The sequence below is a fragment of the Pezoporus flaviventris genome, unplaced genomic scaffold, assembly GCF_033815535.1.
Source record: "Pezoporus flaviventris isolate CSIRO_AGI_PZ_B2104156 unplaced genomic scaffold, CSIRO_AGI_Pfla_v1 ptg000015l, whole genome shotgun sequence".
Lineage (NCBI taxonomy): Eukaryota > Metazoa > Chordata > Aves > Psittaciformes > Psittacidae > Pezoporus > Pezoporus flaviventris.
The window spans coordinates 12,984,273-13,009,281 of NW_026892563.1; the positions used below are offsets into that span (position 1 = coordinate 12,984,273).

The 25,009-nt window shown below is 46.7% G+C and overlaps 1 long non-coding RNA gene across 1 annotated transcript in view; it reads left to right on the plus strand.

Moving 5' to 3' along the window:
* LOC133269331 (uncharacterized) overlaps positions 1–25,009 on the plus strand; it is a 68,376-nt gene that overhangs the window by 12,118 nt on the left and 31,249 nt on the right. The gene's annotated exons all lie outside the window — the stretch shown is intronic.

Below are 25,009 nucleotides of genomic sequence, written 5' to 3' on the forward strand. Positions count from 1 at the left end.
AGGTCCTGTAAACATATATTTTTTAAAGCAGTGAGGAAATGAATGGCCATGCTGAGGATTAAGTGCTCCTCATGTCTGACCTCAGCCATGCTGGCATTACCCCAGTCCGAGCTGCCTGCTGCTGAGGCGCTCCCGTCAGGCTTTCCCACATTTTCCCCTCACCCTTTACCCTGGTCCCTTCTTCTCCTTCCTCTCTCTGTGTTGGGACCATCCAAAATTGAGTTCCTTCTCTGGCGTGGAGCAGGGAACAAGTGTTGAAATAGGTTTTTTTTGTTTGGTTTTGTTTTTTCCCTTTTTCTGTGAAATGCAGTTCTTGCTCACTGATATCTTATTCTCAGTATATCCCCTGCTGGACCCCTTGCCCCTTTTCCCGACCCCAGCTCTGCACAGATGCACAAAAATGTCAGTGGTATTGCAAAACCTGCCTCCCCCAGGGTCTTGGTCTGGCCCTGGAGACACCTCACTGGTGCCAGCTCCTTTGCTCAGAGGATCTCTGCTTGCCACAACTCAAAGTGGCTGGCACAGAGGCTGGCTGGAGCCCACTCATGCCTGCCATTGAGGGCTGTAGCCAGCTCATGCCCTGGAGTACACGTGTGCCCATTATAAATCTTCACAGGGCTTCTGGTAGAACCTTTCAATTGAAGAATTGCTATTACTCACTTCTGGGGGGGCTGTTCCAGCTCAGACTTTTAAATACTGAAACAGATACCTCAACAATTTTTAGCAGGATCCTGTAATCAAAATCACAAACGGCTGAGTTTTTGATTCTTGGAGAAGTAAGGATGGGGTCAGCAGAACTGCTGCCTTGGATTTTTGGAGGGCAGTCTTTGGCCTGTTTAGGAGCCTGGTTGATGGAGTCCCTTGGGAGCCAGTACTGAAAGGAGTCCAGGAAGGCTGGACATGCTTCAAGTAGAAAACCTTAAAGGCACAGGAGCAGGCTGTCCTCATGTGCTGAAAAATGAGCTGAGTTGGTGGGGAAGAAGACCTAGGTTCTACAGGGGGATCTGGACAGGCTGGATCGATGGGCTGAAACCAATTGTATGAGGTTCACCAAGACTCTGTGCCAGGTTCTGCACTTGGATCACAATAACACCATGCAACTTTATGGGCTTGGGGAATAGCAGCTGGAAAGCTGCCTGGCAGAAAAGGACCTGGGGGTGTTGGTCAGCAGGGAGGTGAACATGAGCCAGCAGTGGCCAAAAGCATCCTGGCTTGTAACAGAAATAATGTGGCCAGCAGGACAAGGGAAGTGATCAGCCCCCTGTACTCAGCACTGGTGAGGCTTTGTTGAAGCGCCTCACTACAAGAAAGACATTGACTTGCTAGAGCGGGTCCAGAGAAGGGCAACGAAGCTGATGCAGGGTGTAGAGCACAAGTCTTATGAGAAGCAGCTGAAAGGACAGGGGTTGTTAAAGAAAAGGAGACCCAGGGTGACCTAATCACTCTCTACAGCTACCTAAAAGGAAGCTCTAGCGATATGGACATTGGTTTGTTCTCCCATGTAACAAGGAATAGGATGACAGGAAATGGCCTCAAGATGTGCCAGGGGAGGTTTAGATTGGATATTTGGAAGAATTTCTTCAGTTGAAGTGTTGTCAAGCATTGGAACAGGCTGCCCAGGGAAGTGGTCGAGTCACCATCCCTAGAGGCATTTAAAAAGACATGTAGAGAGCCGCTTAAGGATGTGGTTTAGTGGTGGATTCGGCAGTGCTAGATTAAAGGTTGGACTCGATGATCTCAAGTCCAACCTAAACAATTCTGTGATTCTATGATCTAGGTCTCTCAGCTTCCTTCTCCTCTCCAATTCCTCTGCCCTCCAGAGCCTGGCCATTTCTTACAAAGATGTGTCCTTCAGGGCAACGTTTTATGCCTTTCTTGATGTGTTTTGTTTGTCAGCTAATGTAAACTCTTTTTGTGACAGGCTTTCAGCATTACTCTTTCTGCGATATGCTGTTTAGCTCTTTTTCCTTTGTTTTTTGTCTGTAACAAAATATGGTTTACCACTGGGAAACCTTTCCTTGCCTGTTTTTTATCCCAAACTTCCTGCTTCTTGTCATCTTTACATTTCATTTCTCCTAGGCAGCCCTCTTTATGTGTGTTTGCTGCTGCATCGGTCTCCTCAGTCAAGCTGGTGTTCTGAAGTTTTTATGGAGAAAAGAGATTATTTCCCAAACCAGGTTAGGTAGATTAGGAAAACCTGTCAAGTAAGCAGCAGAGCACAGATTTTATTCAGGAATGCCATTAAGATAAATCTTCCAAGTCACCCCCTTCCAAATACAAGCTTAGTCTGCTTTAGGAGATACTGCTGACATAAATCAGCCAGTTTAGCTGCTGGTAAAGGCTTTGTAGTGTAGACAAGTGCTCCTAAGTGAAGCTATCTGAAGTGCCAGTGGTTTGACTCAGTTGTCATGCAACACTTAGGTAAGGTCACCGCTTTATTCATGCAGCGTTTCTGCAGATTCATGTTAGACCCTGAGAGAGGGACACTGCAGCGAACGTTTTTACATTTGTTATTTTCACATCCTGGGTGTCTGGCAGTCATTGTATGCCTCACTGCTCCATTCCAGCCTCTTGTGCTCTCAAGTCTCCTTTACAAGCAGGGTGGGATCTGGCTTGTGGAGCTTGGGGTTGTCTGGGCTTGAGTGAAGTGAATCATCCTCACAGAGTAATCTCCCTTCTCCACCGATCCTGAACTGCAGCAGGCTGTTCCTATTCAGCAAAGCACGTACACCAATTTTTGGCTCCATTTCTATTCAGCACAGTGTTTAACCGTGAGTTTAGTATTAAACACATGCTCAAATCCCATGTCTTATTACTGAATTTTGGTGAATGTGCACACTACATCACTGAATGAGAAGGGGATTAATTACAAGGAGAGGGGAGCTTTGCTGCCCCAAGGCTTCCCCCTTCACCAGCTGTGTATAGAATCATAGAATCAACTAGGTCGGAAAAGACCTTTAAGATCATCAAGTCCAGCCATTACCCCAGGGGACGGGTGCTGCTGGCTTCTTATAACACCTCCTTAGTGGCATTTGAGTGTTCCCACTGTGACAGTTCTAACTCTGCTCAGCTTTCCACTGCCCCAGGAGAAGCTCCTGGGGTGAGGGCTCCATCCTGAGCTGCTAGCACATGGGGGATGTTGATCTCCGGAGATGCGGGGACTGCATGAGAATGCTGTCCTGTTTGCTATGCTCGTTACATTCTTTCCATGCTCCCTGAACCATTATAGCCACCCCTCCCAAAGTGGTCCCCAGCCAAAACCATCTGCATGGTTGCAAGAAGGCAGACACCCCCCATGAGAAACAAGTGCTTCTGTCATGCTGGTTACATACCTCTCGGGACCAACAGCACCAGCATAATTAAGAAGTTCTTCCCTGTGAGGGTGGTAAGGTGTTGGCAGAGGTTACCCAGAGAAGCTGTGGCTGCCCCATCCCTGGCAGTATCCAAGGCCAGGTTGGACGGGGCTTGGAGCAACCTGGTCCAGTGGAAAGTGTCCTTGCCCATGGCAGGGGCTTGGAACTGGAGGAGCTTTAAAGTCCCTCTAACCCAAACCGGTCTGAGATTCTGTGATTCTATGATTCTATGAATTACACAACCAGGAGATTTACTCAATGCATCCACATGCCCCAAGCAGACTTGCTCATAGAGCCAACAGAATCCACCAAGAGAGCTGTGAGGGGGAAAATAGGGTGATGTGTGACATTGCTTGGAATGAAGGAGCATTAGTCTCTGGGGACAGGGTGCACTGATGGGGCTGGAGAGGCCACTTGGGTGCTCTGGGGCATGGTGCATGGCATTGCAGGGGAAGATGCAGGGAGAAAAGGGATACTCTAGGAGATGCTCCCCAGCTCGGGGCAGGTGTTGTGCAGACCTGCCCAACCCAGGGTGGTCAAGTGATACAGAAGTTGACCAATGTTGCTTTCACCCCCAAGATCAACCCTTCAGCCTACCTGCCACCCACCCCCTCCCACTGCTCACAGCCAGGTTAATGGGGACGGCTCTGACAGGTCAGTACCTCCCCTTGACAGCTGCCAGCCACTCATCCAGTGCTCAGCAATGAACCAGCCTCCTCTCACCTCCGCTGGACCCAAAAGTTGCAGCAGAAGCATCACTAATTAGAGAGCCAGGAGGACGTTCATGTATCATCTGGCTATTTATACAGTGCAGCTTTACATAAACTGTTCTGCAGAAGAAGTAATGAATCATACCTGCTGTGCTGTGGCTGCACGGAGGCAAACACAGCCTGGCACCAGCAGCCTGCTCTGCCCCACTCCCCTTGCCCCACCGAGACGCTGCTTGTGGGTCAGCTTCCCCCAGCTCCTCGTGCCAGAGCTACTCCACCCCACAGGATTGGGATGCTCCCAGGGCCAGGATGCTCTCACAGCTGAGCACTGAGCCTGTACTCAGTGGGTGGCAGCAGTGATTAGACACTAACATGGGGAGGGGGATGCTGTTGGGACCCTACTTTCACTGCCCAACTGCTTTCCAAATGCATGTAGATGTCCCTGTCCCTTGAGAAAGAGCAACATTAGGGGTCATAAGGCAGAGACCTGGAAACTGAGGCACAGAGCGGCTGTGTGAGTCAGGCAGGTTCCCTATGGCTGTCAGCATCCATCCTCTTGTGCACTTCACTGGTGTGCGAGATTTTCATGCCTTCTCCCATCAGTACAAGCCCACTCAGCACCACAAGTGCCAATCTGGGGAGCAGGCAGCCCCAGAGAGCCACTGCCACCTTGACCCAGCTTCATCCCAGCCACAGGATGAGACAAGGCCAGCACAGCTCCCCAGTTCCAGCAGTTTACTCCCAGGACGCAGTGTTGATGTTTTTTGTCTTGCTCATCAAGGGGCATTACTGTAGTGTCAGATTTGTCAGGTGAAGTGGTCTATGGGATTGCTCAAGGCCTTGCTGGGCATCTCAGCTTTGCTGCATGGGAAGTTGGTGGCAGCTGGATAATCCCATACAGTGTGCAGAGGACATCCCTCTACACACCCAGTTCTTCTCATCACCACTTCAGATGGTGGAGATGGAGGAGGCACATGAAACACAGCAGGCTGATCTGACTGCTTTTCCGTAGCAGGTTTCACACAGCTCAAAAGGGTAGAAATTGAAGTATTCAGTTGCTGCAGCATGTTTTTAGAAGAGAGGAGGTAACAATTCTATTTGTATGCTGCACAAGAGCAATTTAGGCATGGTACCACACACCTGGTGGCCTCATGAAGGTCATGCTGTTTGGATCTGATCAGTTCAAACTGTAACCAAGGTAAAGCATCTCTTCTGTAAACTATCTTGAACCCTGAGCAAAAGCTGGACACTGCATGAAGATTGATGCTGTCAATCCTTGAGTGCCGATGAAGAGCCCAACTCAATGGGTACAGGACAAGCGCTTTATCTTTGCACCTCATCTCAGCCCTCGCAATGCTAGTAATAACAGTTACTAGCCTCCCAGCAGTGTGGTATTGGCTGTGTTTGAACAGTGCTCTAAACAGAAAGTCTGAGCACGCTTGGTGAAGCTCCGTTTAATTGCTTATGAACTAAAATTTAGCAACTGTTTTTTACAGTGTTCTCATTGTATCCATTAGCCTGAGAAATCTGCACCCCCTCTGACATGCAGTGGCAGCAGGGACTGATTTGTGACTTCCAAGTGAGGAGCCTTTCCTTCAGCTGAGCGGAGGTATGCCATTGCCGGGCTGTGATAAGCGAGAGGACGTTCACCGCAGACTGTTATGATTTGTAGAGAAAAAACATAGAGCTTAGTCATCAAAAAGAGGGGTTAGTCATCAAAAACAATCTACCTTCCTCTTAAAATATAGTAAGTCTTAAAAGTTTGGTAAGGTTTGCAGGGCATTAAAAAAAACACCGCTATTACAATTGCCGGCATGAATTCTCATCAGGTAGTCTTCCTTCCCCATTCAATGCAGAGACTTACAGCTTCATGTCTGTTGCCAAATGCTTTGGCCCTGGTGCCCATAAAAGGTTTCTGCTGTAACTGTCTTGTTATCAGACCATCAATGTCCTGACACTTCCTAGTGATTAATCCTGTGTTGAAATGAAATTAAGTTTCCATATATTTGGCAGAATGACCCCAGGACTTCCTATTTGGGGAATACAAAGAATAAAGCATCTGCAGCCTACAGGAAGCCAGAGTCTCTGATTTCCTGCAGAGGCAGAACAAGAACAAACAGGGAACACATATTTCACAGCGGCAGTCGAAAGCGCACGTAAGAGCCCTGGCGGTCCCCATGATGAAAACAATTAGAAGGGGTAACATCCCTGGTCCCAAAATTGTTTGTGGGTGTTTTGTTACATGCACAATATGCCATTAGAAAGTGCATGTAACTCAGGTTAATGTTTTTTCCAGGTAACTATTAAACTTTCCCTTGGCATGTCTTTAGGTTTACATCAGCAAGATTGTACTTGTAAAACAAGTGAGTTTTACATTGCCATTTTCTATGCTAGGCTCTCTAAATCCATCTGTGCTTAGGAAAGCACAGTGATATTTTGTTTGGTGGCTTTATTTAAATGAACCAGGCCAGATTCAGACTGATATTAACTCCAGTGAAAGGGGCAAGAAGAGGCGATAAGGCAGCAAATCCTACTTGTGGACTAGCTCTGACTTTCATTGTAAGTAGATGGGCAGATGGGGAAGTGGAGGCATCAGCCTGCCTTCTAGGGCTGTGCAGCAGCCTAAGAGAAAGACACTGCTGACTCTACAATGCAATTTAGCAGCTCTACACCCACAAAAGGAAATGCTTCCAAGTGCTTCCAAATTGCTGGTTACTCCTTGCTCTAATGGGTATCATCAGCTTAAAATTAGATGTCTGGCTGAATAATGCTTCTACCTGAATATATATGCTTGCATGTGTGCATGTGTATATATAGATGCACATGTATATATGAATAGACAGAGAAAAACCTGTTCTGTTTGCCTGCCACATTGCTGGGATTATCTTGTTGTTGTAGTGTGTTTACTTAGCTTTGCCAGGTGTCTCTCACTCCTTCACCATGTCTGGTTTTGCCGGTGTCAGTGGTTCTGTTGCTGCTGGTTCTTGTCAAGAGAAGTTGCCTTATTTCTGTCCCGCAAAGGTACTACATTTCCATAACCACTCTGTCTAAGAATACCTTGTTTCCTACAGTTTTGTATCAGTAAAACCTCTTTCATTGCTTCCTAAATCAAACTGGAGTGAGGAGATGCTGCAGGTGTGCAGTGTTAGGCTTGGTGTGCTTCCATAGGGAAAAGTCTGACTGGTGACTGTTTTAGACAGCTGTCCTTCAGCAAGCAGAAATGGGGCTAGTGTGCTTCCCTGGAAAGCTGCTTGTCTTGGCATTTTTAACAAATGGGTGTCTAGAAACAAGATGCAGACTGTTGCTTCCCTTTAAACCATGACTCCATACAGGGAACTGTTTTTGAAGTTCCAGACCTGAGAGAAGACTCCAAGCATCCAACCACGATACTTTTCTGAAAGGGCATCTTTAACTTTTTCTTTGATATGTTAGCCTTAGAGTGGTATTTCTGTAGCTCTGAAAGGATCAAATGCATGAGGAACACAGGATGTGGCTCACAGGTCCTTACTGTGGTGGCATTGAGAAGATCATGTTATATCAAGCAAGTCCCAAGGGAACCACAGAGGACTGCGAGTGAGCTAAGGACATGTTTACACCGCAAAAAGCTGCTTGCCACTGAAATGCCAGCGGTAGTGGGAATCAGAGCTGGTCTGCCCACGAGGCACAGGGAGCATTTATTGGATGCAGCCTGGACACATCAACTTCACAACTGCCTGGAGTTAATAAGATCTTTTTCTTAATTCATGCTCTTATCATATGGACTTTGCTTTCCCTGCAGTTTGGTTAAAGGCTCAAGGAGTACCTGCTTGTTCTGGAACCCGCAGGGATTTGGGAATGCAGCAGGGAACAAGGGCATTCATGCAGAGACTACATCCACAAGACTCTTAATGCTGCCATTCTGTGTCTGCAGAGAGTTGGGCTGCACTACCTTTTCACTTTGTTCTCTGCTCTGGGTTTTACAAGGCACCATGTGTCCCTGTCTCTGCCAGTGAGCTGGTTAAGTTTCTCCCAGTTATTGTAGAATGAGTAACATACAGACCAATCTATGCAGTGCTGCCAGCTCTTGCGATTTTGTAAGTCGTGAAATACTTGCTTTTTGTTCTCTTGGCTTTTGCTCCCAGATTAATGCAACGGAATTCCTCTTCCCATCAGCAAGCAAGAGGAGGGGGTTTAAAAAAGCACTCTAGGTGTCTCGTCTGTCTGGCAGGAAAGGAAAGCTAGGTCCTGTGACACAGGAACCCCCTGGCTGTTCGAACTGGGCTCAAACACGTCACTCCCATGAAAGCTGCAGCTCCATCACTGTGTTGTGGATGTTGTTGTAAATAATCTCTGCTCAGTAAATCAGACTATCAAATGACTGCTTTCCTCTGTCACTGCCACCCACCCCTGTCCATGCATTAAATAATGAGATCATAGTTCTTTTCTCCCACAACAATTGCACTTTCCTGCCAAGAGCTGCTGATGGTTTTCCACTTTCCCAGGTGAAAGCCTTCAGGGACAGTACTCCCTTCCCTGGAGCCAGATGCAGCAGGGCCCAGGCTGAGCTTCCACAGCCAGGGGAGGAGACCAGCCAAGGCAGACCTCTTAAAACAAGTCACTGATCTCCCTGGCAGGTCTGGCCTGAAGAAATCCCAGGGATACTCTGCAGCATCTTTCCTCAGCAAATGTGGGGTGCTGCCTGGGTGGTGGACAGGTTCTGCAGGGTGCTGTGGGTGGGAGCTGCTGCTGCATGGCCCATCCTGCACAGAACCACACACCTCTGTTGTTTTTAGCAAGGGGCACCCCTTGCCCAGCAGTCAGGGCTAAGCCTCACAGCCACCCCTTCCAACACAGCTCTCCTGTGTTATACTGTATGAGAAGCACATGAGACATAGCTTTTCTTGTATGCTTTTGCCATCTGGCCATTGCTTGCAGTGGAGGCTCTATCCACACATGTGATTTAGCAGTCCAGATGTCTCTTGTTCGCAAACCCTTCAGGCAGCCCCATGGCTGAGCATGCCGCCCTGGACTATGCTGAGCATGGTGCACTTTCTTCCACAGCCCCCAGGGTAATCCTTATCACAGCAACAGTTCAGTTCTGATCAAAGGGATCATTAAATCTCCTTGGGGCACCTTGATCTAAAGGCCTTGATCTAAAGATCTAAAGAAAGACCTTTCTTTAAGGAAAGGATAGCTGGATTGCAAAGGTTGTATTTCAGATTATCTTGTTCAGCAAGTTTGTATTTTTATTCTTCTACTTCCTGTTAAAGCCCACTCTCATGAGCGAATCAGTGAATTGTAGGAATGATGCATATCTAGAGACGAATAAGTCATTCTGCTGCTGTGTCTGTTGGTCAAACCCTGTTCCTTCTGTGAGCACATCAGGTATGGGTATAAGCATCTCCTTCCCTTTCTCACTGACACCAAAGTGTCCTGCCTGTGGCTCTGAGGCTTTACATGATGAGAAGCAGTAGTTACCTGTGGCACTCTGTGATTACCACTGTGCTTTGTAAGCTGTAATGTAGTAAAGCACCTCAAGATGCTGTTTCTGTGTGAGTGGAAGTAACTGTAAAGCTATGCGTTGCCCTGACAAAAATGCAGGCTTCTGAGCTCTACTGCTTCACTTCTACACAGGGATAACCCCATGGAAGTCATCACCGCTGATATTTAATGTGCACTGCAGGCAGAAAATGCTGTAGTTTTTTTTCAGTGGTGTAACTCTCCTCATGTCATCGTTACCTAAGGATTTCATCAAAATCACAGTTGTGTTACAAAGGTGCCAGTTGTACAAGCAAGAACACAGGCTGCCAAAAGTTGTGATTTCTCCATCCCTGGCAATGTTCAAGGTCAGGTTGGACTGGGCTTTGAGCAACCTGGTCTAATGGAAGGTGTCCCTGCCTATGGCAGGGGTTTGAAAGTAGATGAAGGTCCTTTCCAACCCAAACCATTCTATGATTCTGTTCTATGTCACAAGTGGTAATGTTTCCCTGATACAGCACATAAATTGCCAAGCAAGTGTTCTCTTCATTTACATCACTTTTACCCAAATGTAACTCCATTAATTTGACAGTTACAGGAGGGGTGTGGATCTCCTGGGAGGAAGCTCATCTTTATGGTTCTTGAAATTGATGACGTGTGGTTTTCCATCGCCTTAGCTGCGATTGCTCAGCAAAAACAACTTCTGCACAGAGCTGATGAAACTGCATGCACCGGGATCATTAACAGGCAACAGCCAACCAAGTCCTGTTTGCACCGTTTTGGATACTGTTTAGGGTTGGAAACCCAAATATGAATGATAAGATCCTTTGAGGAAAAAGTGTTAAACTTTCCATCCTTAGCCAGTCCCTAGCCTGAGTAGGGACTGCCATAGCAAGAAACCTTCTCCGGTCTGTCTTTGCTCGGTAGCAGAGAGGAGAGGAAGGTCTGACCCTGACCTCTCATCCTACACACCTTGCAACACCATGCAAGGGACAATTTTGCCTTGCCTTTTGATGGTGTGACCCTATCTTGTGTATTCATTTTCAGATCCCTTGAGTCTGAAAAGAATTTGGGATTTTCTGCTTACAGCTAGAAATTTGTAGATATTTTTTTAATTCTAGATTTTATGCTAGAAAAATGCACTCTCAGAACAAAACCATTGCTGGATCTTGTGTGAGGTTGCATGTAGCTCATACAATGCCTGATGTACACTGAAAAACTTGGAAGTAAGAAGAGGGAAACTTCTGACCTGCACTGGAGGTTTGGCTGATAGAAAGCTTTTCTAAGATATCAAACATTTTGAGTTAATTAGGGTTAGGAGCTGTTTCACTGTTAGAAATGGTGACAACGGAGAGTTAAATAAAGCTTTGCTTACAAAGTCTCTCACTTGGAAATCCACACAAAGCTGTTCAGTGTTAATTCCCAAGTTTGCCTTCAGGTTTTTGGGTAAATATTTTCTGCCCTCTCAGTCTCTGTGAAGGATCTCTTGCAGATCTTTATTTGCCTTCCTTTCACAGCAGTTTTTCTAGGCTTGGTGGGGATTGTGCTAACTTTGCCATCAAGTCTTCAGGAAGACAATTAAAACACTTCCTACTTGTGCACCAGCTCTTCAGGATAATTGCTAACAAAGGGCTGGAGATTCAAATATAACAGCAGTACTGATATGATGAGTTAAGGGTTTATAGATGATTTCTGACAGAACATTCAGAGAGAGTATTAAGGGAGGTTCACTGCTTTCAAGTTGAATAAAGCATCCAAGACTGTCACCCAAGATAGATGATGGTGTTTTGGTTAAGTTTATTCTTGACATTCTCACTAGCCCTATAAGAACTTTACAGAAAAAACTGTGGTCTTTATTACTGAGGGGAAGACACTAAAACACAAAAAGGAAAATGGGATGATCTGAGCAAGCCCACTTCTTTATGCCATCCAAAGTTTTAATCAGAATATCTTGGGACTCTGAGCCACACACGATACCCTTTGTCTTCTCAAGGCCTGCCATTTCAGGCTGTAGAAAGGCAGGTCTCATCCCCACCTTATGAGATGATACTGAAGGAAAACACTTGGCAAGTTCCAGGAATCTGTGGGACTGCAGCCCAATGCTGTTTGGGAAACCTCGAGGTAGTCCCCAGCCGCTCTGGCAGATGCCCCTTTCTCCCCTGACCATGTGGCAGCACATGTTTTACACAAGTGGTTGCCACTCCTCTGTGCCTGGAGAAGGTGCTCCCCAGTCCCAGCACCCTGTGGGGATTGCCAGAGTGTAGAGTTTCCACCAGGCAGGGCATGCTTCCAGCGGCTGGAGGCTGCAGTCCAAGTTTTCCTGGTGGTTGAGAGGCCAGATTCCTCCTGCAGCTCCCAAACCTTCCCAAGCCATATCCCCAGTGCTGCTAATGGCTTACCTACTAGTTGCAACTGCTTAGGACATGCAAGTGAATCTGTATGTCTTGTATGAGATGTCTTGCCCCAAGGCACTCGCTTGGGTGGACTGGAGCCCCTGGCTGCAACCTAGCATCTCCCACTGACTGACTGGAGGTGTCTGTCCTGCCCCACCATGAGATGCTATTCCCCGTTGTGTTTTTATCAGATGTGCCAGAGGCACTGTGGGTGAATAGGTGATGAGACAGAACTGGGGACCACACCAGCCGAGAGTCATGCCGGGGATATTTAAGCTCCCCTCAACTGTGTGGGGAGCACGCTCAGCTCTTTACAAAGCATTTGTTCCACAGTCAGGCAGGGGAATAAGCTATGGGCAGCCTGCCTTATCAGCCTTAGCCTTTTCATTAAGGATGGGATAGCTAAATGTCATTTTCTAAGCCACAGCTGATTTGGGAAAAACATTACTGGAAGCCTGGCCCAGAAATGAGAGTCAGTTTCAAAGATGTGTCAAAGTGAAAGAGTTGTCCACAAATGAAAACCATTCATAGTTGTAATATCCACTACTAATTCTTAGGATACTTGAATGGTATTTCGAAGCTAGAGCATAGGATTTTGTGAGGATGTAGAACATTCCTCCTCTATTTGCCTTCTTATTTAAATAATCACTGAATGAGATATTAAGGTCTTGTCTCTACTGGAAAAAAATGCAGAAAGCTGGTTTATATCAGAAAACCAAAGCAGGCAGCTTCATACTGACACTATTGTGCGACATTAGACACTTATTGATTTCACTTATGCCTCTTGGGAACAGCTCACATTTAAAGTTAAATTATACTGGAATAGGGGTATTTACATAGGGAAGAGATCATGGTGTAACCACGCCACTTATGTTATAGGTCACTGCTACAACACTTTGATGAGTAGACAAGGTCTTTGAGATGGTGTGAGGGAGTAATTCCAGATCAAAATCTTGGCCCCCAAACAGGCTTGAAGCTTATTTGTATACATCAGGGTTGAGGCCCTCAGCTGGGGTAAGATGATGCCACTCTATTGATTTCTGGAAAGCTAAACCAATTTAGAGCAGATGAGAATCTGCTCCAGATTTCCCAGCTGCCCTATCAAAAATCTTCTCAGTGCATTGACTGAGGGAAAAAAAAAGGTCTCAGCCTGATTTCGAAGAACATAATAGACCTTTAATTTAATCGACTTAATTTTATTGGCAACTATTGTATGATGAAATGAAAACAGATGATCTGGATGAACAAGAAAAGGTTAGATGGGAGTAGCCCATTAGCAAATATCAGGGCATCATCCTATTGTCCTCATTTAATAAAGGAACGGGTCAGTAAGTATAATCATAAACATTTTTACATTTTAGTGAAGATTTATTTGACATCATTACTAGCAGACAGATAGATTCTTGGAAAAGCAAATGATGAAACAGTCCAGCAGATGAGAAGCTAGCTCCTTTATCTGGCATAAAATGGCACAGCTTTACAGATTGACTTGTTTAATTTCACCTTTTATAGCAGCTCAGCTATTACTTCAGGCTGCTAGGGGTTAGATGATATTTAACTTTTCTCTGACAAATTTTCTTTACTTACAGCTTCTCTTGCTTGTCTCTAATGGCCTAAGCAATCTCTTCGTAGATATAACTTGATATGCAGTATACATGAGAGAGAAAGTCTCAGAGAGGGAGTTCAGTTTAGTCGTAGGGCACGATCCAGGGTAAAGCTTCAGGTCCAACGTTTATGAACATTTAGCATCCAACTGCTTTGGCGCTCAGGACAGCACAGGACAAAGCCCATCTTGCCGACCAGCATAGCCATCCTCTGTCCTGCTAGCGAGTGTGGCTGCTGCCAGGATCTCCATAGGAATGTCATCTAACTGCATTGTCAGGACCACCATCCCTTCCTCCGCCCCAGGTCTTCCACCTTTCTCCCAGCCATGGGCATTGCCTCTAGGTGCTGCAGCCGCTCCTGATTCAGCATTGTCCTGCTGGCTCAACAGGGCCTACCTGGACACACTGCGATGGCTGGGCCATCCAGATGGCTGATGTGGCTGGACACAGGGCCCTGTGGAGTGGGCCAACAAAGCAGGTTACCTGCAGAACCCCAGGACCAGGAGAGAAGGGAGAGGGTGGCTGCTTCAGAAACCTGCCCTCCACACGTCTGAAGAAGCAGCTTCTCTGCATGCCTACTCCATGAGCCATGAAACAGATGATCTCATCTCACATGCTGTGCAACCAAGCTTTCATCTGTCTGGGGCTTGCTGGAAGCCCATCCAAGCAGGATTTAAGAGCAACACTAAATTCTCATCCAAGGACAAGAGTACCCTGAGGGATAGAACAAATATCATACAATGTGAAAGAGAGAAAAATTCAAATTATTTGCAGGAAAATGGACGTGATTCCTCACTTAATTCTTCGCTCATATAACTCGCTAGCGATGGGTGCCACTTGTGCAGGGGAAAAGTAAGTTTTAACAAAAGGCTGTCCAGACCAACTTTGAAAAAAGGCTTTTCTGAATCACTACCTGCAAAGAAATAACGAACCAACTAAAAACTTTGAGTTTCTTCATTTTAGCTGGACGTGGTTAGTACTACCTATTCCAGGAGCCCAGCTTCTTGTGTGTCTGTGTGTGCTGGAGTCTGATTTGGCTCTGCAGATGCAAGACCTGCAGACTCAGCCCTCTTGCAAAGATGGGACCAGCTGCCCTGAACTGGATCTCCTTGCTGAGGAACACCAGCCTTGCTCTGTCCTCACAGCTGCCCGAGGGCTGCTCTGCTCCCCTCATTTAAGAGACATGGCCAAAACCTATATGAGTACCCTGGGCACTCAGGAAATCACCACCTTACACCACCACCCCCTGCACTTGTGGCCTTATTCCCACCCAGGGGATCTGCACACTGCTGCAGACCTGCTGTGTGTGCACCCCTTCCTCCGTGTTTCCAAGAGATGGATCAGTCCTACCTCAGGGTTGGGCTTTGCCATGCTCCCAAACAGCTCCATCTTTTCGTGCCGGTTTCTGTCCCCATGTGCTTACCCCAGCTTTTCGCTCAAGATTTCTGCTTCGTGGCAGAGGCAGTGGGAAGAGCTGTTTGTTCTCATCCATTGGGATGATGGATGCTGCTGTTGTTTCAGTGGGACTCCTTGTCCCTATCAAAGCACCCTACAGGTGTGCCACAAGGAGTGCTTAGACTGTGGTGGTTTCTGCTCTCATTTTCTTCTCCCCCCTCTCCCCAGCTCCACTAAACTGCCCACACCTGGCTCTGTGCTTTCAAGGCACCATCCCCAGCCAAACCTGAGGTCAGTGTTAGCTAAAAGCTGTTAGTGATAATACCAAGTATTTACCAACACTGCAGTCTGGTGACACTGTACGAGTTGGGCTGGACCATCATGGAGCTGATCACACAGCAGCAATTTAGTGTTACAGTGCTTTTGCCCTTTCTCCCAGTATGCTTCCCATGGGTTTAATGAGCAGAGCCCTCGCGAGATTCACTGTGTGCTTGCTCACACAGAGCTCACTCAAAAATCAGCATTCGTCCTCTGGTGCCATGACCAGGTGCAGGGAGAGGATGCTGGGGACTCTGCTTTAGGGGAGAGATGCTGGCAGCTCCCCTTGTCCCAGAGCAGAAGACAGTGACAGGCATGTCTTCTTCTCCTAGGGGTGCGAGACTCCCTAGAGCACAGTTATGTAATGCTGCGTGGCTCCTCTAATATCATGTTCCTGCAGGACAAAGCCCTCACTACTGCAGAACATGCCTGCTGCTGTGAGACTAGGTGTCAGAGCTGGCAGATCTATGTTGGTATTCCCCATGGGATAGCTGCCTTTCTGTTGGAAAGCTGAAAACTAGCCATTTTCATCTGAAAAGCTGAATGCTTTCTCCAGAGAAAATCCCAAATACGACGCTTTTCTACCCCATTTCAGATATTTTAGCTTTCAGGTCTGCTCTTTTCAACAATTAAAAAAAAAAAAGAAAAAAGAGGTGAGAAAAAAAAATCCAGATTTTGCTGGGAAACCAATTCTTGATGACATCTTTTGGTCTGGTCTGTAACAGAGTATCTTGCAGCTGATCTCCCTGTTTGAATCCCAGCAGTAGCTGGAGCCTGTAGCTCAGGATCAGGCCTTCTTTACCTGGCTCCAGGGCTCTCACTGTCCAGCTATGCACCACAAACTCTGCCTGGTGCAGGGTGGGCTCTGCAGAGGAGGGATGTTCCCTGCACTGCACCCTCTTACAGAGGAAAAGTAGCCTGTATCTTAACATGTTTCACCTGGCAGGCATTTCAAAAGCTTTTCCTCTGAATTAGGGATGCAGTCACTGCCTGCATTTCCTTTCTACAGAAGCTGGCAGGTTAAGCTATGCAAAATTCCCTAATCCTGTTTATCTGCTGTCTCCTTCCCAAGAGGCACAAGGCTTCTGTGGCTTCTCTGAGCTTTCCTCTGTGCTGATACTGATGTTCTATTTGCCTTTTTGAAGGCCAGACACAGGCAGGGTGAGAGGAAGGCAACCTGAAGTCATCAGCACACCAGAATTTGGGATTTCAGTGTGCAGCAGGGCAGACAAGTGTGATGGCACTGTGCCCCTTTAGCCTTTCCTGGAATAATAAACTGGGTCCTGATGGGGCAGGAGAAGGATGGGTTGAGGATGCAGGCCCGGGAGCCTGGGTTACCTGCCTTCAGGGCCAAAATCTCAATGCCCTGAGCCTCTCAGTGTGGGGATGCTGCTCTGTGCAGGTGAACTTTGTAGCCCCAAGGGTAAGGGGAAAATAAATCAGCTCTAGCCTTAACCTTTGCACAGGGAAATTCACTTCTGCACTTGCCAGGGAGGAGTGGTGTGGTCCTCAGGGTTTTTGCTCGAGGCTAGGTGTGCTGGCTGGGCTAGGGCCAAGGTGCCCATGGGGGACAGAGGATGAACTGGGGAGCTGACCAGAGCTGGGGTGGTGGCAATGGGTCAGGTTCAAAGGCATGAAGTGGGGTGCTACCAGGGTGGAGGAAGAGGAATAGCTGGGGCAAGGGCAGTGTGAAGGAGGTGGAGAGAGAAAGACTCTCACTTTTGGGAAATGGCCCAAGCCCTGTGCCACCGGGAGTGATGCTCACCTCAACTGGGACTGCTGACCACTGAACCTCCATGCAGCTGCTGTGGGCAAAAGCATGTGAAAGTCCTTGGGGCATTTGTATCTCATGGCTCTCCAGTCCTGGCCTACAGACAGGCTATGCAGGCATCCCTTACTCCACAAGGTCCATGACGGGGGTTCGGGTGGTGAACTTCGGGGTCCAAATCCCACTGATGAGTGACAGGAAGGCTGGCACACCACTGTGGGGTGCTTCTGAGACAGGGCTGATGGGACACACACACACACACACAGAGTGCACTCAGTGAACGTTAGTGCCGAAATCTTGACTTTGCAACACTTTAGTGCTGTTTTCACAAAGTTTGTGTGTGGGTATTGACTGAGCGGGGATCCTGCCTGGATATGATTCACCTTCCTTCCCCCTCAAGGGAGGTACATTTGGGAGCCTATCACCAGGCTGGCAGCAGCTCTGTGAAACACTGACTGCCTTCTTGTGGGGTTATGTGGGGAGGACACCTCAAGTACATTTCTAAAATCAGCTGCTTTCTGTTATTTATGACATTATTTTGCGTAATGAGCATTGCTTGTGAGCCTGTTCCCTCGGATGGCATACTGGAGAACCATATGTCATGGTTTGGACTGCCAACACACCAACATTGCAATCGTTTGCAGACTGTTTTGTATTTCTTTGATTTGGGAATCTGTGTAACTAGCTCCCCGGAACAGCCGGGTAGAGGAAACGCAGTCTGTTATTTAGGCAGAATTAACATCCTTGTTCTCTGTATTGTGATCCTTAGTTTCCAAGCCCTTCTGCCAGAGCAGTGGAGAGATCAGTGCTGAGACATTCATTCCCTGAACCTGCCTTCATTGCAAAACTATTTCTGCTCCTTTGGTAGGCTATCCCGAGGACACACATGCTGGTACAAGACGTGCTGATGCTGTAATTAGTAAATACCCACTGCAAGTGGCAGCAAAAGATTTATAACCACCATTGGAGGCTATAAATCAGCAAGAGGAGAAGTACAAAAGCACTTATGCTCACCACCAGCACAACAGTTTGCTGCTGTTTACTATTTTTCTCCAACCTCCCAGCAGAATCCAAGTAGCATTGCCTACCCTTTGTGCCACAGACCTGGTAAATAAATCCTTGCTGACCTGTTGTAGCAGAAGTCATGTATGAATGTGCTGGTGGAGAAAGAGTTATGATATTTTAGTAGGTTAACAAGCCTGTATAGGCTTTTTCGCTGTCAGCATTTGGCCTCCTACCAGGCATATGATCATTCAGTTACGTTTTCCGTTCCTATTCTGGTGCTTTATGCAGGCTGTTTTTTAGCACTGCCTATATACAGCCAAAAAGCAGGAGGAGAGCACCCATGTCAAATGGCCTGAAGGTGGGAGCTTCATATTTGTTCTTCAGCAGCAGGAAAGTGCTCTGCCCCCAGGGAGAAAGGGCAGGCAGGTTCCTGCAGGTGGGTGTTAGGGGTTAGGGCAGCACTCCCCCAACCTCAGCACAAGCGCTGACCCTACCTGAGGGCATAATTGAAACTCGTGATGCACAAGCAAGCAAAAGGAGAGCTTGTCTTGTGCCATTGCAAGTAGCATGTCTCCCAAACACATTACCAGCAAGACAGCATGTCTAGTGTTTGACTGGCCTCAATGTTTAAGATCATATGAGCTTGGCCAGAGCTGTTACTGGTGTTTGGACACCACTCTCATCCTCTTTTTTCCTCACCCATTAGCATGTACACACCTGAGGTCTCTGTTGCTTGGCAAACAGTGAGTTTATACTGGTCTCTCAAATAAGACAAATCCTTTTCTCTGCCTGGGAATGAACTCTTATGGGAATGAAATATCTTTGATATCATTGCCTCTCAGTAAATTTAATAAAAATTGTCCAATAAGTTCAAACGTTATTGAAGTTGCAGGAAAGGGGATCGGAGTGCTTTGTTTCTGTAGGAAAACAGGCAGAAAGTTGTGTGTGTGAGGAAGTATGTTATAAAGGGAAAGTGGAAATTACTGTTTTCAATCTTAGCATGCTATAATTTATCCCCTTTCTATTTTCTTCTATTCCACATGTATTACAAATACTTTAACTGATCATTATTTCTTCCCATTTACCCTTTCTGCTCCCCTAGCCAACTCCACTGGCAGCATAGACAGCCTTGTCAGGTCGATTTGAATGCCTTCCTCTTCTCAGATGCTCCTTTTCCTTGAGAGCCCTGTCTTTGCTGTGCTGGGAGGGACATGTTTGGCTCCTTGGCTACAAATGCAGCAGAGTTAGAGCAGGGGTAGTTTGCCAGGTACTAACTCATGTCCCCTGGCTTGTGCTGCACAAGCCATGCTCTTCCAGTGATGCTGCTGTCCCACAGAAAAGCACTGTGGACCCATTGGGTGGTTTGACAAAAGCACTGGGTGCAATAATAGGAAGCGTAGCCAAAGTTAGATCTGCTGAATGTGCTGGAACATGGAACATGTGTCCCTGGAGCCGCCTGACTCAGTTGCAGTATCTGGCCTATAGCTGACCCTCAGATTCATGGCATTTCAGACAGGGGAATGCTGTTTTGACAGCACTTCTGCAGTTTTAATGGCATTTTGGCCTCACTCCCACTGACACTGTGGCCATAGCTCTGGACATCAGCTGGCCCCAGCCTCTCCTTTTGCTCATCTTCTTTCTGCTGCGTTTTGCCTTGCTGTCCTCAGTCCTGGGTTATGGGCTTTGTTTTCTCTGGGGAAGGGCTCAACAAACTGCTTCTGCCATCACCTAGCTCCCTTCCTCTCCCTCATGTTGCCCACTTTGGTTCACAGTCTTGAGGTGCTTCAGACTTCAAGGTACTTTTTTATTATTTAATCCTGTTTCCAGAGGTGTTTTGGGGAGCATGAGGCAGTCATTCTTGCTGCTTAGTATTATTCTCTCCCTCAATCACCATCATGGTTTGAGTCCATTTCTTTTCCATTTGGCTGCCACTTGACCATGCAAAAGTTTTGGGTAGCTATAGTGGTATAACCAGGCAGGACTTTGACTTCTAAGAAGGCTTCAGGAAGAATTAGACTCTGGGTTCACTGGGAGCTTGGTTGATCATTGTAATCGAAACAGGAATTATTTGCTCTGACACAGAAGATGGCTTTGTGCTTGTAAATTGGGTGAAAGTCAAAAAGGGCTCATGATGCATTAATTTATTTGCTCAGAATCTGCTTGGAAAGTAAGCAGGGTTTGATAAGATTTTTGTGAATGAGGCTACCATTAATACCTATTTATGGGTCACTGTGACCCTGAAGGCTTCTGGTAAGTCATTTGCAAAATTATCGTGGATCTGTGAACATATATGTAAGCAGATTGATATTTTCCCCCAATGATAAAAGGCCAGCCCCAACACATTGCAGAATATTTGCAAATGAATACAGAAAATAGATATTTGGGGTCATAAAAGGACATGCTTGAGAAATTGTTTCTGGGTCTTTTCCCAGGGTGATACTCTTGGTCTGTCAAGCAAAGAATGTTGTGAGCATGGACCAGATATCAACTTGCAATTCAGATTTGTTTTGTAAAAAAGGACCCTTTGAGTTAGTGGTTAAAATGCTCTCCCTTCCCTTGACTTCTGCTGGAGTAAGTCTGTAACTTTCTGTCATAATTTTTATCTTTGTGTTGAGAATTTAACCTAGATAGTATGACTGAACTGCATTATTTTAGCTTTATCTAATCTCTAGCTAAACCAACAGTCAGAAAACAATCATTTTTCTCGGGACTGGTATGCCTTGTGCTTACATGATCCACAGGAGTTTCACCTCCTCAGCAGGAAGGTGTCCCCCAGTCATTTTGTCGTGCTCTTTCTGGAAGGAATGAATCCCCTCCTTACAGCTTATTTGTGTCAACCATAAAATCATAGAATCGTTTAGGTTGAAAAAAGCCTAAACTCTAAGCCTCTTCTCCCAGGAAATGTGGGTGCCATAAGATGTCTGTTGGGACAGCACAGCATCCTCCAAATATCTGCAGGGCGTGATACCCAAAATAAAGTACTTCTTTTGTAAGATCTAGTCTTACTTTGCATTTTTATTTTCCTTTCTGCATCCACTTGCCCAACCTAATGACTCTTTGAGGAGGGTATGGATTTTCATTTCTGTAATATCCAAGCTAGAAAATACTACTAACCCCATGTGTTCCCCAGCACTGTTCATACAGAGTTGTGAGTACATCCCTAGGACTGATGACTAAGACCAAGACTGGAGTTGCTTTGCTGTGTTGCCGGCAGTGTATGCAGATGGACATTTTGAAATGGAATTGAATGAAAGACAAGAAATGATGTAGTGACAAAATAAATACATAATGTACATACAGTGGGAGCCTGTGCATGTGTTTTCAAGGGACATCAAACTGTTACCACTAAACCCACCAGGACATTATGTTTTCATAATAGGATTCTTAGGGTACTTCTTCTCTTTGAAGCAATCTCACTGTTGTTCAGATGCACATCTGAACATGAATATCACATTCCAGCCTGATTTTAGTTCAGAGGGAGAGTTATGAAGGATCTGGTTAACTCAGATCTTCTCATTGTCTCTGAGTTTCAGTGAGGCAAAAGCGTCTGGTCTTCCCCTGGCTCTAGCGCTAGAACTAAGCAGTCCTGCTCCAGGAAGAGGGATGGAGAGAAAATAAAAGGAAATGTGCAATAGTAAGGCCCTTGGATGCTAAGTGAGCCATGAGAGAACCTGAAAACATAAATGAACAATTAACGCCAGGCTCAGCAGAAGGTGCATCACCTCCTTTCAATGCATTTTCATCCTTGAAACCTTCCATGGGAAGAAATGCAGAGGGAAAAACCTTTTTACTTCCACATGACAGGATGCCAGCAAGTGGCAGCAGCTCCCTGCCTGACACAGAGACTGTCCACATCCCACATCAGCTGCCTGCTCCGTTGTTTATCTGAAAACCAAACAGAAAAAAAAAAAACAAAAAACAAACCACACATCACAAGCTTTCTTAACACTACTGGGATAGCTTAGCCCAGGACTGACTTGAGGGGCTGCAAGAGGTGAACTGGAAGATGGGGGAAGAGCCCTGCTCTGATCCCCTTGTGGTGAAGCGCAGCAGCATGGGGGAAAGGAGAAATGTGCGGTTTAGGAAATATGGAATTCCTTTCTTGCAAGAGGAATTCCTTTTTTGTTGCTTTTCTGGTCTCTGTGTCTTTAATCATCAAATGCAGCTTTTGTCTTTTGATAGGGCAAGGAGGAAAGTATTGTACAATAGCTGTCCTGACAGCCCGGCACACCCCACTTCAGTGGTTTAAAGCTTTCTTTGTGCTGAATTTGTTCTTGTAGTGCTAATGACCAGGTTGCCATAAATAGGCATTAAATAGGTCTGGACACAGTAAAGGAAAGTGAAGGTCAGTGTTAGCTCTTATGTTGTATTTTAGATCTCTGTATCAAAGAACTTCGTAAGGAAGGGGAAGGTACATTTTCAACTTGGGCTTCCTTTGAGATACAGAGGGGGAAACTGAGGAACGAAAAAGTTGCTTCTCAGAGCAGGATGGGGATGAGAATGGATGTAGGCTCTTCCTGATGTCCTGCAGGGTTGCTGCCAAGCAGCAAGTCATCACTGTATAGGGAAAAATGAGCTCCCTGTTGAAACCAAAGTTAAATGCCCATTGGCTTCAGCAGAGGCAGGACCTCATCTGCAGCCCAATTCAAGCAGCCTAGGCTTTGAACCAAGTATCCTAGTCTAAATGCCCAGTACAGGGAAGGCAGATGCATTTGGGATACTGGGGTGCGGATGCTGTGCTTGCCACAGCAGTTGTACGAAGAAAGACAAAAGGGGATGTGGAAGGTGCTAGTGTGTGAAAGCAGAGGCTAGATTGTGTGGCATGTAGAGAGCCAATATCTCATTTTAGGGTCGGACCACATGACAATGTGTCTCCTTGATGGCTTGGTCACTCTGTCAGGGCATCACCCTTTGCACAGGTGCCAAATGGGTGAGAAACATGCCCTTGTGAGACGCTCAGGTGGCCTCCCTCTGCCTCACTAACAGATGCAAATGACTGTGTTGCACCTTGTCTGAAAGACAAGCCATGCGGCAGTTTTAGACAGGCAGCATGAGGGGTTTAGTGCCTACATTTCCTTTATCTGCCTTAAGCCAGGTTTTATGTGTTACAGGTTGAGCACTGAACCACACCACTCCTTAGATGTACTAGACCTCATTGCTAGCCATACGAGCCCTGTTGTACATCCCAAAAACTAGGGGAATTCAGGATGTGCTTCCCTTTCCAACCTGCTGCATCAGCAAGACCAGCAGGTCTGCAAGTATTCAAACTGGTAATCATTTTAATAAATGGGGATAAGCCAAAGCTTATCCCTTAGTAAGACTCTGGTGGTACAAAGCTAACAAATTAGGCGGGGCAGAGGGAGTGCACTCCTTTGGGTACTAATGGTTGAGTGAACCGAAGAGCTTTGGGGGCCACATTGCTCACCATTCCCCAGGGGTTATGGAACTGGGCAGAAACCAGCCTCACTGCTGTTGCAAGGGGTTAATGGATGGGCAAGGGACACAGAGCCATGTCAGAGAGAGCTGGTGCCTGCAAGGGCACAGCTTTGCTGGTTTATAACACAGTGACACACAGCAATGTGTAGCAGGTGGGGAGGACACAGACAGGACTGGTTATATCCATGGGGGCACTGCCAGGCACTACTGATATCTGCCATCCCCTGTGCATCTACCTTTAGCTTGCAGCAGCTCAGGAAATACCCCAAAAGGAAGAAGGAGAAGGAGAAGTTGTGCTGCAAGGGAGGCTGTTAGCTGTGGCTGTCCTAGGAGAGTTACGCTCATTTCTGGACAGGCCTTGGCACCCACTTTAGTTCACATAGGTCTGGTGGTTGTGAAACACCCTGTATCAGCTGGCCAGACCCACAGTGACCTGTTCCCCTTTTCTTTCTAAGAAACGAGTCCTCCCTCTCAATTCCTTTATTTTTTCCCTTCTGCCTATGCTTACTCAGAGTTTTCCTGCTGGAGATCAGCTGCTGCCAGGGGCTCAAGGTGGCATTTGCCTGCAGCCCAGAGCCTGAGCTGAGCTTAAGCAGGCATTTTCCAGAGTAAGGCAGCCAGCTCTGGGTGTAGAAATGCGCTTTCCAAGTGGGGCAGGCTGGGTCGGAGCCCAGGGTATGACCTTTTCTGCGTGGCACACTCCCATGTAATGTGACCTGATGTCATTCCGCTGCCACGCGGTGTTGCAACAGGGCTTGCTGGCCTTTGCATTGTGCAGGCAAACACTGCATTCCTCCTGCTAACCCAGGCACCACTGGTAAACCACACGGGATGCCAACCAAACTTTGTTATTCTCCATTTTATGTTGCTTAGGATTGAAAGTATTTGACCTTAATTCACTCTTCTTTTTGGAAAAGGAGCTTGTCTCTTAGGAAAGATGGATCTGATTCTTAGGGTTTGGAATAAATCTGGTATGAATCTGCTCATTGTTTGATGCTGCCTGTCCTTCCCACCCAAACAGGGAGACTACTGTGGTGGCTGGCATTAGGTGTCTGTCATTCTGGTAGGGAGTCTGAAACACATTCTCTGCTCCCCACTTGTGTTTCAGGCTGCAATCTGGGAGCGGGAACACTGCTGGTTGCAATGCAATGCAGGCTGTGTACCCAGAGTAGATTAAGTTACACACAGGTAAACAACCTCTGTTCTTTAACGCATCAGCTCAACTGGGAGACAACCCAGTGTGTGAAATGCTTGCACTGAGATGAAATCGCTTCTTTTCTGCTATCGCATTTCATCATAACCATAATTATCTTGGCTTGATCCTGTGCTAATCTGTGGGGAGGGTGACAAAAGGCAGAAAATCAGCTCTGAATCTGATGCAATCTGATGCAAAAATCAACTCCATGACTTCTCATCTGTAGCAGGTGTCTTGCTACCCCTGCAAAATGTAACACATCTTCCTCCTAATTCTCCTACTAGCACTGCAGACTGTAACACAACAAGTTTCTTTTGCTTTGGGCATTAGAGAAACGAGATGGAAATGGCAGAGATCTTTGATAGAAGTGTAAAG